Source organism: Nerophis lumbriciformis, unplaced genomic scaffold (assembly GCF_033978685.3).
Source record: "Nerophis lumbriciformis unplaced genomic scaffold, RoL_Nlum_v2.1 HiC_scaffold_189, whole genome shotgun sequence".
NCBI lineage: Eukaryota > Metazoa > Chordata > Actinopteri > Syngnathiformes > Syngnathidae > Nerophis > Nerophis lumbriciformis.
In genome coordinates, this window is record NW_027316678.1 from 12,501 (window position 1) to 30,000 (window position 17,500).

Below are 17,500 nucleotides of genomic sequence, written 5' to 3' on the forward strand. Positions count from 1 at the left end.
CCATATATGTGTCCGGGAAGGCGCCCCTCGGGCGGACACAGGTGTCTGCATGAGCCCCTGTCGCTCAGATGCTGGAAGATCAGTTTGAAAAAGGACCGGGGTAAAGAGGGGGGAAGCACCATATATGTGTCCGGGAAGGCGCCCCTCGGGCGGACACAGGTGTCTGCATGAGCCCCTGTCGCTCAGATGCTGGAAGATCAGTTTGAAAAAAGAACCAGAGGATAGAGGGGAAAAACACCATATTTGTGTCCGAAAATAGCTCACTTTGACTCGGACGCGTTCCCTGTGATTTCAGCCTGTCAGACATGGTGCACATAGTAACGAGATGGAGGTGTTTTGGTCGACCAGGTAAAAAACGAAAAATCGAGAGAAGGTAAAAAGTAGGTGAAAAATTAAGCCTCTCTCGTTAAGGTACTTAGAAAAAATCCCAAAAAAAAAATGAACTCCCATTGAAATGAATGGGGAAAAATTTTTTTCTCGTTTTTTTTCTAAGTACAACAACGAGAGAAGGTAAAAAATGGTTTTTTTTAGCCTCTCTCGTTAAGGTACTTAGAAAAAAACCCAGATTTTTTATTTTCTCGTTTTTTTTCTAAGTACAACAACGAGAGAAGGTAAAAACAGGTGCTTTTTAGCCTCTCTCGTTAAGGTACTTGGAAAAAATCCGAGACATGTTTGGTCTTCCCCACTGACAGTGCGCCTTTGCTGGGTAAGTTGTGGACGTGCCAGGCACCCCCGGGACACCGGTGGAACGCGGCCGGACTCGTGGTACTCCAACCCGGGCATAATTTTGGATATTTTCCGGTCCTTTTTTTCCCCACTTTCCCAACTTTTCTTCTGAATCACAGTGCGCCTTTGCTGGGTAAGTTGTGGACATGGCAGGCACCCCCGGGACACCGGTGGAACGCGGCCGGACTCGTGGTACTCCAACCCGGGCATAATTTTGGATCAAATTCGGGACTTTTGCCCACTTTCCCAACTTTTCTTCCCAATCACAGTGCGCCTTTGCTGGGTAAGTTGTGGACATGGCAGGCACCCCCGGGACACCGGTGGAACGCGGCCGGACTCGTGGTACTCCAACCCGGGCATAATTTTGGATCAAATTCGGGACTTTTGCCCACTTTCCCAACTTTTCTTCCCAATCACAGTGCGCCTTTGCTGGGTAAGTTGTGGACATGCCAGGCACCCCCGGGACACCGGTGGAACGCGGCCGGACTCGTGGTACTCCAACCCGGGCATAATTTTGGATCAAATTCGGGACTTTTGCCCACTTTCCCAACTTTTCTTCCCAATCACAGTGCGCCTTTGCTGGGTAAGTTGTGGACATGCCAGGCACCCCCGGGACACCGGTGGAACGCGGCCGGACTCGTGGTACTCCAACCCGGGCATAATTTTGGATCAAATTCGGGACTTTTGCCCACTTTCCCAACTTTTCTTCCCAATCACAGTGCGCCTTTGCTGGGTGCGTTGTGGACATTGTAGGCACCCCGGAACCCTGGTGGAACGCGGCGGGACTTGTGGGACTCGAACCTGGGTGTGATTTTGGACCAAATTCGGGACTTTTGCCCACTTTCCCAACTTTTCTTCCCAATCACAGTGCGCCTTTGCTGGGTGCGTTGTGGACATTGTAGGCACCCCGGAACCCTGGTGGAACGCGGCGGGACTTGTGGGACTCGAACCTGGGTGTGATTTTGGACCAAATTCGGGACTTTTGCCCACTTTCCCAACTTTTCTTCCCAATCACAGTGCGCCTTTGCTGGGTGCGTTGTGGACATTGTAGGCGCCCCGGAACCCTGGTGGAACGCGGCGGGACTTGTGGGACTCGAACCTGGGTGTGATTTTGGACCAAATTCGGGACTTTTGCCCACTTTCCCAACTTTTCTTCCCAATCACAGTGCGCCTTTGCTGGGTAAGTTGTGGACATGCCAGGCACCCCCGGGACACCGGTGGAACGCGGCGGGACTTGTGGGACTCGAACCTGGGTGTGATTTTGGACCACATTCGGGACTTTTGCCCACTTTCCCAACTTTTCTTCCCAATCACAGTGCACCTTTGCTGGGTAAGTTGTGGACATTGTAGGCGCCCCGGAACCCTGGTGGAACGCGGCGGGACTTGTGGGACTCGAACCTGGGTGTGATTTTGGACCAAATTCGGGACTTTTGCCCACTTTCCCAACTTTTCTTCCCAATCACAGTGCGCCTTTGCTGGGTGCGTCGTGGACATTGTAGGCACCCCGAGACACTGGTGGAACGCGGCGGGACTTGTGGGACTCGAACCTGGGTGTGATTTTGGACCAAATTCGGGACTTTTGCCCACTTTCCCAACTTTTCTTCCCACTCACAGTGCGCCTTTGCTGGGTGCGTTGTGGACATTGTAGGCACCCCGGAACCCTGGTGGAACGCGGCGGGACTTGTGGGACTCGAACCTGGGTGTGATTTTGGACCAAATTCGGGACTTTTGCCCACTTTCCCAACTTTTCTTCCCAATCACAGTGCGCCTTTGCTGGGTAAGTTGTGGACATTGTAGGCACCCCGAGACACTGGTGGAACGCGGCGGGACTTGTGGGACTCGAACCTGGGTGTGATTTTGGACCAAATTCGGGACTTTTGCCCACTTTCCCAACTTTTCTTCCCAATCACAGTGCGCCTTTGCTGGGTGCGTTGTGGACATTGTAGGCACCCCGGAACCCTGGTGGAACGCGGCGGGACTTGTGGGACTCGAACCTGGGTGTGATTTTGGACCAAATTCGGGACTTTTGCCCACTTTCCCAACTTTTCTTCCCAATCACAGTGCGCCTTTGCTGGGTGCGTCGTGGACATGTCAGGCACCCCGGAACCCTGGTGGAACGCGGCGGGACTTGTGGGACTCGAACCTGGGTGTGATTTTGGACCAAATTCGGGACTTTTGCCCACTTTCCCAACTTTTCTTCCCAATCACAGTGCGCCTTTGCTGGGTAAGTTGTGGACATTGTAGGCACCCCGAGACACTGGTGGAACGCGGCGGGACTTGTGGGACTCGAACCTGGGTGTGATTTTGGACCAAATTCGGGACTTTTGCCCACTTTCCCAACTTTTCTTCCCAATCACAGTGCGCCTTTGCTGGGTGCGTTGTGGACATTGTAGGCACCCCGGAACCCTGGTGGAACGCGGCGGGACTTGTGGGACTCGAACCTGGGTGTGATTTTGGACCAAATTCGGGACTTTTGCCCACTTTCCCAACTTTTCTTCCCAATCACAGTGCGCCTTTGCTGGGTGCGTCGTGGACATGTCAGGCACCCCGGAACCCTGGTGGAACGCGGCGGGACTTGTGGGACTCGAACCTGGGTGTGATTTTGGACCAAATTCGGGACTTTTGCCCACTTTCCCAACTTTTCTTCCCACTCACAGTGCGCCTTTGCTGGGTGCGTTGTGGACATTGTAGGCACCCCGGAACCCTGGTGGAACGCGGCGGGACTTGTGGGACTCGAACCTGGGTGTGATTTTGGACCAAATTCGGGACTTTTGCCCACTTTCCCAACTTTTCTTCCCAATCACAGTGCGCCTTTGCTGGGTGCGTTGTGGACATTGTAGGCACCCCCGGAACCCTGGTGGAACGCGGCGGGACTTGTGGGACTCGAACCTGGGTGTGATTTTGGACCAAATTCGGGACTTTTGCCCACTTTCCCAACTTTTCTTCCCAATCACAGTGCGCCTTTGCTGGGTGCGTTGTGGACATTGTAGGCACCCCGGAACCCTGGTGGAACGCGGCGGGACTTGTGGGACTCGAACCTGGGTGTGATTTTGGACCAAATTCGGGACTTTTGCCCACTTTCCCAACTTTTCTTCCCAATCACAGTGCGCCTTTGCTGGGTGCGTTGTGGACATTGTAGGCGCCCCGGAACCCTGGTGGAACGCGGCGGGACTTGTGGGACTCGAACCTGGGTGTGATTTTGGACCAAATTCGGGACTTTTGCCCACTTTCCCAACTTTTCTTCCCAATCACAGTGCGCCTTTGCTGGGTAAGTTGTGGACATGCCAGGCACCCCCGGGACACCGGTGGAACGCGGCGGGACTTGTGGGACTCGAACCTGGGTGTGATTTTGGACCACATTCGGGACTTTTGCCCACTTTCCCAACTTTTCTTCCCAATCACAGTGCACCTTTGCTGGGTAAGTTGTGGACATTGTAGGCGCCCCGGAACCCTGGTGGAACGCGGCGGGACTTGTGGGACTCGAACCTGGGTGTGATTTTGGACCAAATTCGGGACTTTTGCCCACTTTCCCAACTTTTCTTCCCAATCACAGTGCGCCTTTGCTGGGTAAGTTGTGGACATTGTAGGCACCCCGAGACACTGGTGGAACGCGGCGGGACTTGTGGGACTCGAACCTGGGTGTGATTTTGGACCAAATTCGGGACTTTTGCCCACTTTCCCAACTTTTCTTCCCAATCACAGTGCGCCTTTGCTGGGTGCGTTGTGGACATTGTAGGCGCCCCGGAACCCTGGTGGAACGCGGCGGGACTTGTGGGACTCGAACCTGGGTGTGATTTTGGACCAAATTCGGGACTTTTGCCCACTTTCCCAACTTTTCTTCCCAATCACAGTGCGCCTTTGCTGGGTGCGTCGTGGACATTGTAGGCACCCCGGAACCCTGGTGGAACGCGGCGGGACTTGTGGGACTCGAACCTGGGTGTGATTTTGGACCAAATTCGGGACTTTTGCCCACTTTCCCAACTTTTCTTCCCAATCACAGTGCGCCTTTGCTGGGTGCGTCGTGGACATTGTAGGCACCCCGGAACCCTGGTGGAACGCGGCGGGACTTGTGGGACTCGAACCTGGGTGTGATTTTGGACCAAATTCGGGACTTTTGGCCACTTTCCCAACTTTTCTTCCCAATCACAGTGCGCCTTTGCTGGGTGCGTTGTGGACATTGTAGGCACCCCGAGACACTGGTGGAACGCGGCGGGACTTGTGGGACTCGAACCTGGGTGTGATTTTGGACCAAATTCGGGACTTTTGCCCACTTTCCCAACTTTTCTTCCCAATCACAGTGCGCCTTTGCTGGGTGCGTTGTGGACATTGTAGGCACCCCGGAACCCTGGTGGAACGCGGCGGGACTTGTGGGACTCGAACCTGGGTGTGATTTTGGACCAAATTCGGGACTTTTGCCCACTTTCCCAACTTTTCTTCCCAATCACAGTGCGCCTTTGCTGGGTGCGTTGTGGACATTGTAGGCACCCCGGAACCCTGGTGGAACGCGGCGGGACTTGTGGGACTCGAACCTGGGTGTGATTTTGGACCAAATTCGGGACTTTTGGCCACTTTCCCAACTTTTCTTCCCAATCACAGTGCGCCTTTGCTGGGTGCGTTGTGGACATTGTAGGCACCCCGAGACACTGGTGGAACGCGGCGGGACTTGTGGGACTCGAACCTGGGTGTGATTTTGGACCAAATTCGGGACTTTTGCCCACTTTCCCAACTTTTCTTCCCAATCACAGTGCACCTTTGCTGGGTGCGTCGTGGACATTGTAGGCACCCCGAGACCCTGGTGGAACGCGGCGGGACTTGTGGGACTCGAACCTGGGTGTGATTTTGGCTCAAATTCGGGACTTTTGCCCACTTTCCCAACTTTTCTTCCCAATCACAGTGCACCTTTGCTGGGTGCGTCGTGGACATTGTAGGCACCCCGGAACCCTGGTGGAACGCGGCGGGACTTGTGGGACTCGAACCTGGGTGTGATTTTGGACCAAATTCGGGACTTTTGCCCACTTTCCCAACTTTTCTTCCCAATCACAGTGCGCCTTTGCTGGGTGCGTTGTGGACATTGTAGGCGCCCCGGAACCCTGGTGGAACGCGGCGGGACTTGTGGGACTCGAACCTGGGTGTGATTTTGGACCAAATTCGGGACTTTTGCCCACTTTCCCAACTTTTCTTCCCAATCACAGTGCGCCTTTGCTGGGTGCGTCGTGGACATGTCAGGCACCCCGGAACACTGGTGGAATGCGGCGGGACTTGTGGGACTCGAACCTGGGTATAATTATGGATCAAATTCGGGACTTTTGCCCACTTTCCCAACTTTTCTTCCCAATCACAGTGCGCCTTTGCTGGGTGCGTTGTGGACATTGTAGGCACCCCGGAACCCTGGTGGAACGCGGCGGGACTTGTGGGACTCGAACCTGGGTGTGATTTTGGACCAAATTCGGGACTTTTGCCCACTTTCCCAACTTTTCTTCCCAATCACAGTGCGCCTTTGCTGGGTGCGTCGTGGACATTGTAGGCACCCCGGAACCCTGGTGGAACGCGGCGGGACTTGTGGGACTCGAACCTGGGTGTGATTTTGGACCAAATTCGGGACTTTTGCCCACTTTCCCAACTTTTCTTCCCAATCACAGTGCGCCTTTGCTGGGTGCGTCTTAGGCATTGTAGGCACCCCGGAACCCTGGTGGAACGCGGCGGGACTTGTGGGACTCGAACCTGGGTGTGATTTTGGACCAAATTCGGGACTTTTGCCCACTTTCCCAACTTTTCTTCCCAATCACAGTGCGCCTTTGCTGGGTGCGTCTTAGGCATTGTAGGCACCCCGGAACCCTGGTGGAACGCGGCGGGACTTGTGGGACTCGAACCTGGGTGTGATTTTGGACCAAATTCGGGACTTTTGCCCACTTTCCCAACTTTTCTTCCCAATCACAGTGCGCCTTTGCTGGGTAAGTTGTGGACATTGTAGGCACCCCGGAACCCTGGTGGAACGCGGCGGGACTTGTGGGACTCGAACCTGGGTGTGATTTTGGACCAAATTCGGGACTTTTGCCCACTTTCCCAACTTTTCTTCCCAATCACAGTGCGCCTTTGCTGGGTAAGTTGTGGACATTGTAGGCACCCCGGAACCCTGGTGGAACGCGGCGGGACTTGTGGGACTCGAACCTGGGTGTGATTTTGGACCAAATTCGGGACTTTTGCCCACTTTCCCAACTTTTCTTCCCAATCACAGTGCGCCTTTGCTGGGTAAGTTGTGGACATTGTAGGCACCCCGAGACACTGGTGGAACGCGGCGGGACTTGTGGGACTCGAACCTGGGTGTGATTTTGGACCAAATTCGGGACTTTTGCCCACTTTCCCAACTTTTCTTCCCAATCACAGTGCGCCTTTGCTGGGTGCGTCTTAGGCATTGTAGGCACCCCGGAACCCTGGTGGAACGCGGCGGGACTTGTGGGACTCGAACCTGGGTGTGATTTTGGACCAAATTCGGGACTTTTGCCCACTTTCCCAACTTTTCTTCCCAATCACAGTGCGCCTTTGCTGGGTGCGTTGTGGACATTGTAGGCACCCCGGAACCCTGGTGGAACGCGGCGGGACTTGTGGGACTCGAACCTGGGTGTGATTTTGGACCAAATTCGGGACTTTTGCCCACTTTCCCAACTTTTCTTCCCAATCACAGTGCGCCTTTGCTGGGTGCGTTGTGGACATTGTAGGCACCCCGGAACCCTGGTGGAACGCGGCGGGACTTGTGGGACTCGAACCTGGGTGTGATTTTGGACCAAATTCGGGACTTTTGCCCACTTTCCCAACTTTTCTTCCCAATCACAGTGCGCCTTTGCTGGGTAAGTTGTGGACATTGTAGGCACCCCGAGACACTGGTGGAACGCGGCGGGACTTGTGGGACTCGAACCTGGGTGTGATTTTGGACCAAATTCGGGACTTTTGCCCACTTTCCCAACTTTTCTTCCCAATCACAGTGCGCCTTTGCTGGGTGCGTTGTGGACATTGTAGGCACCCCGAGACACTGGTGGAACGCGGCGGGACTTGTGGGACTCGAACCTGGGTGTGATTTTGGACCAAATTCGGGACTTTTGCCCACTTTCCCAACTTTTCTTCCCAATCACAGTGCGCCTTTGCTGGGTAAGTTGTGGACATTGTAGGCACCCCGAGACACTGGTGGAACGCGGCGGGACTTGTGGGACTCGAACCTGGGTGTGATTTTGGATCAAATTCGGGCCTTTTGCCCACTTTCCCAACTTTTCTTCCCAATCACAGTGCGCCTTTGCTGGGTGCGTCGTGGACATTGTAGGCACCCCGAGACACTGGTGGAACGCGGCGGGACTTGTGGGACTCGAACCTGGGTGTGATTTTGGACCAAATTCGGGACTTTTGCCCACTTTCCCAACTTTTCTTCCCAATCACAGTGCGCCTTTGCTGGGTGCGTTGTGGACATTGTAGGCACCCCGGAACCCTGGTGGAACGCGGCGGGACTTGTGGGACTCGAACCTGGGTGTGATTTTGGACCAAATTCGGGACTTTTGCCCACTTTCCCAACTTTTCTTCCCAATCACAGTGCGCCTTTGCTGGGTGCGTCGTGGACATTGTAGGCACCCCGAGACACTGGTGGAACGCGGCGGGACTTGCGGGACTCGAACCTGGGTGTGATTTTGGACCAAATTCGGGACTTTTGCCCACTTTCCCAACTTTTCTTCCCAATCACAGTGCGCCTTTGCTGGGTGCGTTGTGGACATTGTAGGCACCCCGGAACCCTGGTGGAACGCGGCGGGACTTGTGGGACTCGAACCTGGGTGTGATTTTGGACCAAATTCGGGACTTTTGCCCACTTTCCCAACTTTTCTTCCCAATCACAGTGCGCCTTTGCTGGGTGCGTCGTGGACATTGTAGGCACCCCGAGACACTGGTGGAACGCGGCGGGACTTGCGGGACTCGAACCTGGGTGTGATTTTGGACCAAATTCGGGACTTTTGCCCACTTTCCCAACTTTTCTTCCCAATCACAGTGCGCCTTTGCTGGGTGCGTTGTGGACATTGTAGGCACCCCGAGACACTGGTGGAACGCGGCGGGACTTGCGGGACTCGAACCTGGGTGTGATTTTGGACCAAATTCGGGACTTTTGCCCACTTTCCCAACTTTTCTTCCCAATCACAGTGCGCCTTTGCTGGGTGCGTTGTGGACATTGTAGGCACCCCGGAACCCTGGTGGAACGCGGCGGGACTTGTGGGACTCGAACCTGGGTGTGATTTTGGACCAAATTCGGGACTTTTGCCCACTTTCCCAACTTTTCTTCCCAATCACAGTGCGCCTTTGCTGGGTGCGTCGTGGACATTGTAGGCACCCCGAGACACTGGTGGAACGCGGCGGGACTTGCGGGACTCGAACCTGGGTGTGATTTTGGACCAAATTCGGGACTTTTGCCCACTTTCCCAACTTTTCTTCCCAATCACAGTGCGCCTTTGCTGGGTGCGTTGTGGACATTGTAGGCACCCCGAGACACTGGTGGAACGCGGCGGGACTTGTGGGACTCGAACCTGGGTGTGATTTTGGACCAAATTCGGGACTTTTGCCCACTTTCCCAACTTTTCTTCCCAATCACAGTGCGCCTTTGCTGGGTGCGTTGTGGACATTGTAGGCACCCCGGAACCCTGGTGGAACGCGGCGGGACTTGTGGGACTCGAACCTGGGTGTGATTTTGGACCAAATTCGGGACTTTTGCCCACTTTCCCAACTTTTCTTCCCAATCACAGTGCGCCTTTGCTGGGTGCGTTGTGGACATTGTAGGCACCCCGAGACACTGGTGGAACGCGGCGGGACTTGTGGGACTCGAACCTGGGTGTGATTTTGGACCAAATTCGGGACTTTTGCCCACTTTCCCAACTTTTCTTCCCAATCACAGTGCGCCTTTGCTGGGTAAGTTGTGGACATTGTAGGCACCCCGAGACACTGGTGGAACGCGGCGGGACTTGTGGGACTCGAACCTGGGTGTGATTTTGGATCAAATTCGGGCCTTTTGCCCACTTTCCCCAACTTTTCTTCCCAATCACAGTGCACCTTTGCTGGGTAAGTTGTGGACATGCCAGGCACCCCCGGGACACCGGTGGAACGCGGCGGGACTTGTGGGACTCGAACCTGGGTGTGATTTTGGATCATTTCGTGGCCTTTTGCTATGCATGCCTTCTCCCCGCTAGTTTGATGTGTGCTGCTGCAAAAGTTCCAAGAGGGCGTTTTTGCCCCCCTCCAAACTCCCTCTCTTTGTTTATAGTGCATATTTTCTGCTGGATCTACTCTCTATTTACTCCAAGGAAAAAAACTAGCCGGTCGCGGCAAATTTTTACAATCGGTCGCCAAACTACGGCACGAGGGCCGAACGCGGTACGCCGGCGTCCAAGATACGGCCCGGGGATTTTTTTGATTTTTTGGGCTTTTTTTGATTTTTTTGGACATGTTGGGCATCCCAGGACTCGGGTGCGACTGCAGGACGTGTGGGGCTCTAACCTGGGTGTGGTTTTTGGTCATTTTTCCGGACTTTTGCCCACTTTTCCAACTTTTCTTCCCAATCACAGTGCGCTTTGCTGGGTGCGTTTTGGGCATGTGGGGGGCACCTCGGACTCGGGTGGGACGCGGCGGGACTTGTGGCACTCGTACCTGGGTGTGATTTTTGATCATTTTGTGGACTTTTCCCCAGACACTCTCCACTTGTCTACCCCACTTCCCCTGTGCGAAATACGGCAAACTGTCTGAAAATAGGGGCTCCGAGTGTTCCCCACTCTTTCTGGCCCACAAAAGGCCTCTCATTCCCCGGGAACACCTGTAGGACTCCCCGGCGTCAAGGAAATACGCCAAACCGTCTGAAAATAGGGGCCCAAAAGAACTGGAAATAATGTGTTTAATTTGGGGGGTGATGTCTATAATTATGGGGGTGCATTGGAGGCGGGAGTCCACTGGAGGGCTCCACACCGTCTGAATATAGGGCCCCAAAAGGCCTGGAATTAATGTCTTTAATTTGGGGGGTGCATTTGCAGCGGGAGTCCACCGGAGGGCTCCACTTCCCCACTCTTTTGTTGACATATGGCCACAAAAGGCCTCTCATTCCCCGGGAAGACCTGATGGACGCCCCGGCGTCACCGAAATAAGCCAAACTGTCTGAAAAGAGGGGCTCCAAGGGTTCCCCACTCTTTCTGGCCCACAAAAGGCCTCTCATTCCCCGGGAACACCTGTAGGACTCCCCGGCGTCAAGGAAATACGCCAAACCGTCTGAAAATAGGGGCCCAAAAGAACTGGAAATAATGTGTTTAATTTGGGGGGTGATGTCTATAATTATGGGGGTGCATTGGAGGCGGGAGTCCACTGGAGGGCTCCACACCGTCTGAATATAGGGCCCCAAAAGGCCTGGAATTAATGTATTTAATTTGGGGGGTGCATTTGCAGCGGGAGTCCACCGGAGGGCTCCATTTCCCCACTCTTTTGTTGACATATGGCCACAAAAGGCCTCTCATTCCCCGGGAAGACCTGATGGACGCCCCGGCGTCACCGAAATAAGCCAAACTGTCTGAAAATAGGGGCTCCAAGGGTTCCCCACTCTTTCTGGCCCACAAAAGGCCTCTCATTCCCCGGGAACACCTGTAGGACTCCCCGGCGTCAAGGAAATACGCCAAACCGGCTGAAAATAGGGCCCCAAAAGAACTGGAAATAATGTCTTTAATTTGGGGGGTGATGTCTATAATTATGGGGGTGCATTGGAGGCGGGAGTCCACTGGAGGGCTCCACAACGTCTGAAAATAGGGCCCCAAAAGAACTGGAAATAATGTGTTTAATTCAGGGTGCATTTGCAGCGAGTGTCCACCAGAGGGCTCCAATTCCCCAGCTATAGTCCTGGTACTCTAAAATGATGGCACTTAGTCAAATTTCCGCCTTTTTTTGATGACTTCCAACTAGGAGAGGGACTAATTTTGAGTTCCGGACCCGGGTGGAGAACCATAGCACGTCGGCCTTCTTAAAGGGACATCCTCCTAGGCACTTAGTCAAATTTCCGCCTTTTTTTTGGACTTCCAGCGAGGAGAGGGACTAATTTTGCTTTCCGCACCCGGGTGGAGAACCATAGCAGGTCAGCCTTCTTAAAGGGACATCCTCCTAGGCACTTAGTCAAATTTCCGCCTTTTTTTTGGACTTCCAGCGAGGGGAGGGACAATTTTGCGTTCCTGACCCAGGTGGAGGACCATAGCACGTCGGCCTTCTTAAAGGGACATCCTCCTAGGCACTTAGTCAAATTTACACCTTTTTTTTGGACTTCCAGCGAGGAGAGGGACAATTTTGCGTTCCTGACCCAGGTGGAGGACCATAGCACGTCGGCCTTCTTAAAGGGACATCCTCCTAGGCACTTAGTCAAATTTACACCTTTTTTTTTGGACTTCCAGCGAGGAGAGGGACTAATTTTGCTTTCCGCACCCGGGTGGAGAACCATAGCAGGTCAGCCTTCTTAAAGGGACATCCTCCTAGGCACTTAGTCAAATTCACGCCTTTTTTTTGGACTTCCAGCGAGGAGAGGGACTAATTTGGCGTTCCAGACCCAGGTGGAGAACCATAGCAGGTCGGCCTTCTTAAAGGGACATGCCCCTAGACACTTAGTCAAATTTCCGCCTTTTTTTTGGACTTCCAGCGAGGGGAGGGACAATTTTGCGTTCCTGACCCAGGTGGAGGACCATAGCACGTCGGCCTTCTTAAAGGGACATCCTCCTAGGCACTTAGTCAAATTTACACCTTTTTTTTGGACTTCCAGCGAGGAGAGGGACAATTTTGCGTTCCTGACCCAGGTGGAGGACCATAGCACGTCGGCCTTCTTAAAGGGACATCCTCCTAGGCACTTAGTCAAATTTACACCTTTTTTTTGGACTTCCAGCGAGGAGAGGGACTAATTTTGCTTTCCGCACCCGGGTGGAGAACCATAGCAGGTCAGCCTTCTTAAAGGGACATCCTCCTAGGCACTTAGTCAAATTTACGCCTTTTTTTTGGACTTCCAGCTAGGAGAGGGACTAATTTGGCGTTCCGTACCCAGGTGGAGAACCATAGCACGTCGGCCTTCTTAAAGGGAAATGCTCCTAGACACTTAGTCAAATTTACCAAACTTTTCTATAGAGCCCTGGTACTCTAAAATGATGACACATAGACAAAAAACCAAACTTTTCTCTAGAGGCCTGGTACTCTAAAATGATGACACATAGACAAAAAACCAAACTTTTCTATAGAGGCCTGGTACTCTAAAATAATGACACTTAGTCAAATTTCCGCCTTTTTTTGACTACTTCCAGCTAGGAGAGGGACTAATTTGGCGTTCCGTACCCAGGTGGAGAACCAAGGGACGTCGGCCTTCTTAAAGGGACATCCTCCTAGACACTTAGTCAAATTCACGCCTTTTTTTTTGGACTTCCAGCTAGGAGAGGGACTAATTTGGCGTTCCGTACCCAGGTGGAGAACCATAGCACGTCGGCCTTCTTAAAGGGAAATGCTCCTAGGCACTTAGTCAAATTCACGCCTTTTTTTTGGACTTCCAGCGAGGAGAGGGACAATTTTGCTTTCCTGACCCAGGTGGAGAACCATAGCAGGTCGGCCTTCTTAAAGGGACATCCTCCTAGGCACTTAGTCAAATTCACGCCTTTTTTTTGGACTTCCAGCGAGGAGAGGGACAATTTTGCTTTCCTGACCCAGGTGGAGAACCATAGCACGTCGGCCTTCTTAAAGGGAAATGCTCCTAGGCACTTAGTCAAATTCACGCCTTTTTTTTTGACTTCCAGCGAGGAGAGGGACAATTTTGCTTTCCTGACCCAGGTGGAGAACCATAGCACGTCGGCCTTCTTAAAGGGACATGCCCCTAGACACTTAGTCAAATTTACGCCTGAAAATAGGGCCCCAAAAGAACTGGAAATAATGTCTTTAATTCAGGGTGCATTTGCAGCGAGTGTCCACCAGAGGGCTCCAATTCCCCCACTATAGTCCTGGTACTCTAAAATGATGGCACTTAGTCAAATTTCCGCCTTTTTTTGATGACTTCCAACTAGGAGAGGGACTAATTTTGAGTTCCGGACCCGGGTGGAGAACCATAGCACGTCGGCCTTCTTAAAGGGACATCCTCCTAGGCACTTAGTCAAATTTCCGCCTTTTTTTTGGACTTCCAGCGAGGAGAGGGACTAATTTTGCTTTCCTGACCCAGGTGGAGAACCATAGCACGTCGGCCTTCTTAAAGGGAAATGCTCCTAGGCACTTAGTCAAATTCACGCCTTTTTTTTGGACTTCCAGCGAGGAGAGGGACAATTTTGCTTTCCTGACCCAGGTGGAGAACCATAGCACGTCGGCCTTCTTAAAGGGAAATGCTCCTAGGCACTTAGTCAAATTTACACCTTTTTTTGGACTTCCAGCGAGGAGAGGGACTAATTTTGCTTTCCTGACCCAGGTGGAGAACCATAGCAGGTCGGCCTTCTTAAAGGGACATCCTCCTAGGCACTTAGTCAAATTCACGCCTTTTTTTTGGACTTCCAGCGAGGAGAGGGACTAATTTGGCGTTCCAGACCCGGGTGGAGAACCATAGCAGGTCGGCCTTCTTAAAGGGAAATGCTCCTAGACACTTAGTCAAATTCACGCCTTTTTTTTGGACTTCCAGCGAGGAGAGGGACAATTTTGCGTTCCTGACCCAGGTGGAGGACCATAGCACGTCGGCCTTCTTAAAGGGACATCCTCCTAGGCACTTAGTCAAATTTACACCTTTTTTTTGGACTTCCAGCGAGGAGAGGGACTAATTTTGCTTTCCGTACCCGGGTGGAGAACCATAGCAGGTCAGCCTTCTTAAAGGGACATCCTCCTAGGCACTTAGTCAAATTTCCGCCTTTTTTTTGGACTTCCAGCGAGGAGAGGGACTAATTTGCTTTCCTGACCCAGGTGGAGAACCATAGCAGGTCGGCCTTCTTAAAGGGACATGCCCCTAGACACTTAGTCAAATTTACGCCTGAAAATAGGGCCCCAAAAGAACTGGAAATAATGTCTTTAATTCAGGGTGCATTTGCAGCGAGTGTCCACCAGAGGGCTCCAATTCCCCCACTATAGTCCTGGTACTCTAAAATGATGGCACTTAGTCAAATTTCGGCCTTTTTTTGATGACTTCCAACTAGGAGAGGGACTAATTTTGAGTTCCGGACCCGGGTGGAGAACCATAGCACGTCGGCCTTCTTAAAGGGACATCCTCCTAGGCACTTAGTCAAATTCACGCCTTTTTTTTGGACTTCCAGCGAGGAGAGGGACTAATTTGGCGTTCCGTACCCAGGTAGAGAACCAAGGCACGTCGGCCTTCTTAAGGGGACATCCTCCTAGACACTTAGTCAAATTCACGCCTTTTTTTTGGACTTCCAGCGAGGAGAGGGACTAATTTTGCTTTCCGTACCCGGGTGGAGAACCATAGCAGGTCAGCCTTCTTAAAGGGACATCCTCCTAGGCACTTAGTCAAATTCACGCCTTTTTTTTGGACTTCCAGCGAGGAGAGGGACTAATTTGGCGTTCCTGACCCAGGTGGAGAACCATAGCACGTCGGCCTTCTTAAAGGGAAATGCTCCTAGACACTTAGTCAAATTCACGCCTTTTTTTTTGGACTTCCAGCTAGGAGAGGGACTAATTTTGCTTTCCGCACCCGGGTGGAGAACCATAGCAGGTCGGCCTTCTTAAAGGGAAATGCTCCTAGGCACTTAGTCAAATTTACGCCTTTTTTTTGGACTTCCAGCGAGGAGAGGGACTAATTTTGCTTTCCGTACCCGGGTGGAGAACCATAGCAGGTCAGCCTTCTTAAAGGGACATCCTCCTAGGCACTTAGTCAAATTTCCGCCTTTTTTTTGGACTTCCAGCGAGGAGAGGGACTAATTTTGCTTTCCGCACCCGGGTGGAGAACCATAGCAGGTCAGCCTTCTTAAAGGGACATCCTCCTAGGCACTTAGTCAAATTTACGCCTTTTTTTTGGACTTCCAGCGAGGAGAGGGACTAATTTTGCTTTCCGTACCCGGGTGGAGAACCATAGCACGTCGGCCTTCTTAAAGGGAAATGCTCCTAGGCACTTAGTCAAATTCACGCCTTTTTTTTGGACTTCCAGCGAGGAGAGGGACAATTTGGCGTTCCTGACCCAGGTGGAGAACCATAGCAGGTCGGCCTTCTTAAAGGGAAATGCTCCTAGACACTTAGTCAAATTTACACCTTTTTTTTTTGGACTTCCAGCGAGGAGAGGGACAATTTTGCTTTCCTGACCCAGGTGGAGAACCATAGCACGTCGGCCTTCTTAAAGGTACATCCTCCTAGGCACTTAGTCAAATTCACGCCTTTTTTTTGGACTTCCAGCGAGGAGAGGGACTAATTTTGCTTTCCGTACCCGGGTGGAGAACCATAGCACGTCGGCCTTCTTAAAGGGAAATGCTCCTAGGCACTTAGTCAAATTCACGCCTTTTTTTTGGACTTCCAGCGAGGAGAGGGACAATTTGGCGTTCCTGACCCAGGTGGAGAACCATAGCAGGTCGGCCTTCTTAAAGGGACATGCTCCTAGGCACTTAGTCAAATTTACACCTTTTTTTTTGGACTTCCAGCGAGGAGAGGGACTAATTTTGCTTTCCGCACCCGGGTGGAGAACCATAGCACGTCGGCCTTCTTAAAGGGACATCCTCCTAGGCACTTAGTCAAATTTCCGCCTTTTTTTTGGACTTCCAGCGAGGAGAGGGACTAATTTTGCTTTCCGCACCCGGGTGGAGGACCATAGCACGTCGGCCTTCTTAAAGGGACATCCTCCTAGGCACTTAGTCAAATTCACGCCTTTTTTTTGGACTTCCAGCGAGGAGAGGGACTAATTTGGCGTTCTGTACCCAGGTGGAGAACCATAGCAGGTCGGCCTTCTTAAAGGGACATCCTCCTAGGCACTTAGTCAAATTCACGCCTTTTTTTGGACTTCCAGCGAGGAGAGGGACTAATTTTGCTTTCCGCACCCGGGTGGAGGACCATAGCACGTCGGCCTTCTTAAAGGGACATCCTCCTAGGCACTTAGTCAAATTCACGCCTTTTTTTTGGACTTCCAGCGAGGAGAGGGACTAATTTGGCGTTCTGTACCCAGGTGGAGAACCATAGCAGGTCGGCCTTCTTAAAGGGACATCCTCCTAGGCACTTAGTCAAATTCACGCCTTTTTTTGGACTTCCAGCGAGGAGAGGGACTAATTTGGTGTTCCGTACCCAGGTAGAGAACCAAGGCACGTCGGCCTTCTTAAGGGGACATCCTCCTAGACACTTAGTCAAATTCACGCCTTTTTTTTTGGACTTCCAGCTAGGAGAGGGACTAATTTGGCGTTCCAGACCCAGGTGGAGAACCATAGCAGGTCGGCCTTCTTAAAGGGAAATGCTCCTAGACACTTAGTCAAATTTACCAAACTTTTCTATAGAGCCCTGGTACTCTAAAATGATGACACATAGACAAAAAACCAAACTTTTCTATAGAGGCCTGGTACTCTAAAATGATGACACATAGACAAAAAACCAAACTTTTCTATAGAGGCCTGGTACTCTAAAATAATGACACTTAGTCAAATTTCCGCCTTTTTTTGACTACTTCCAGCTAGGAGAGGGACTAATTTGGCGTTCCGTACCCAGGTAGAGAACCAAGGCACGTCGGCCTTCTTAAGGGGACATCCTCCTAGGCACTTAGTCAAATTTCCGCCTTTTTTTTGGACTTCCAGCGAGGAGAGGGACT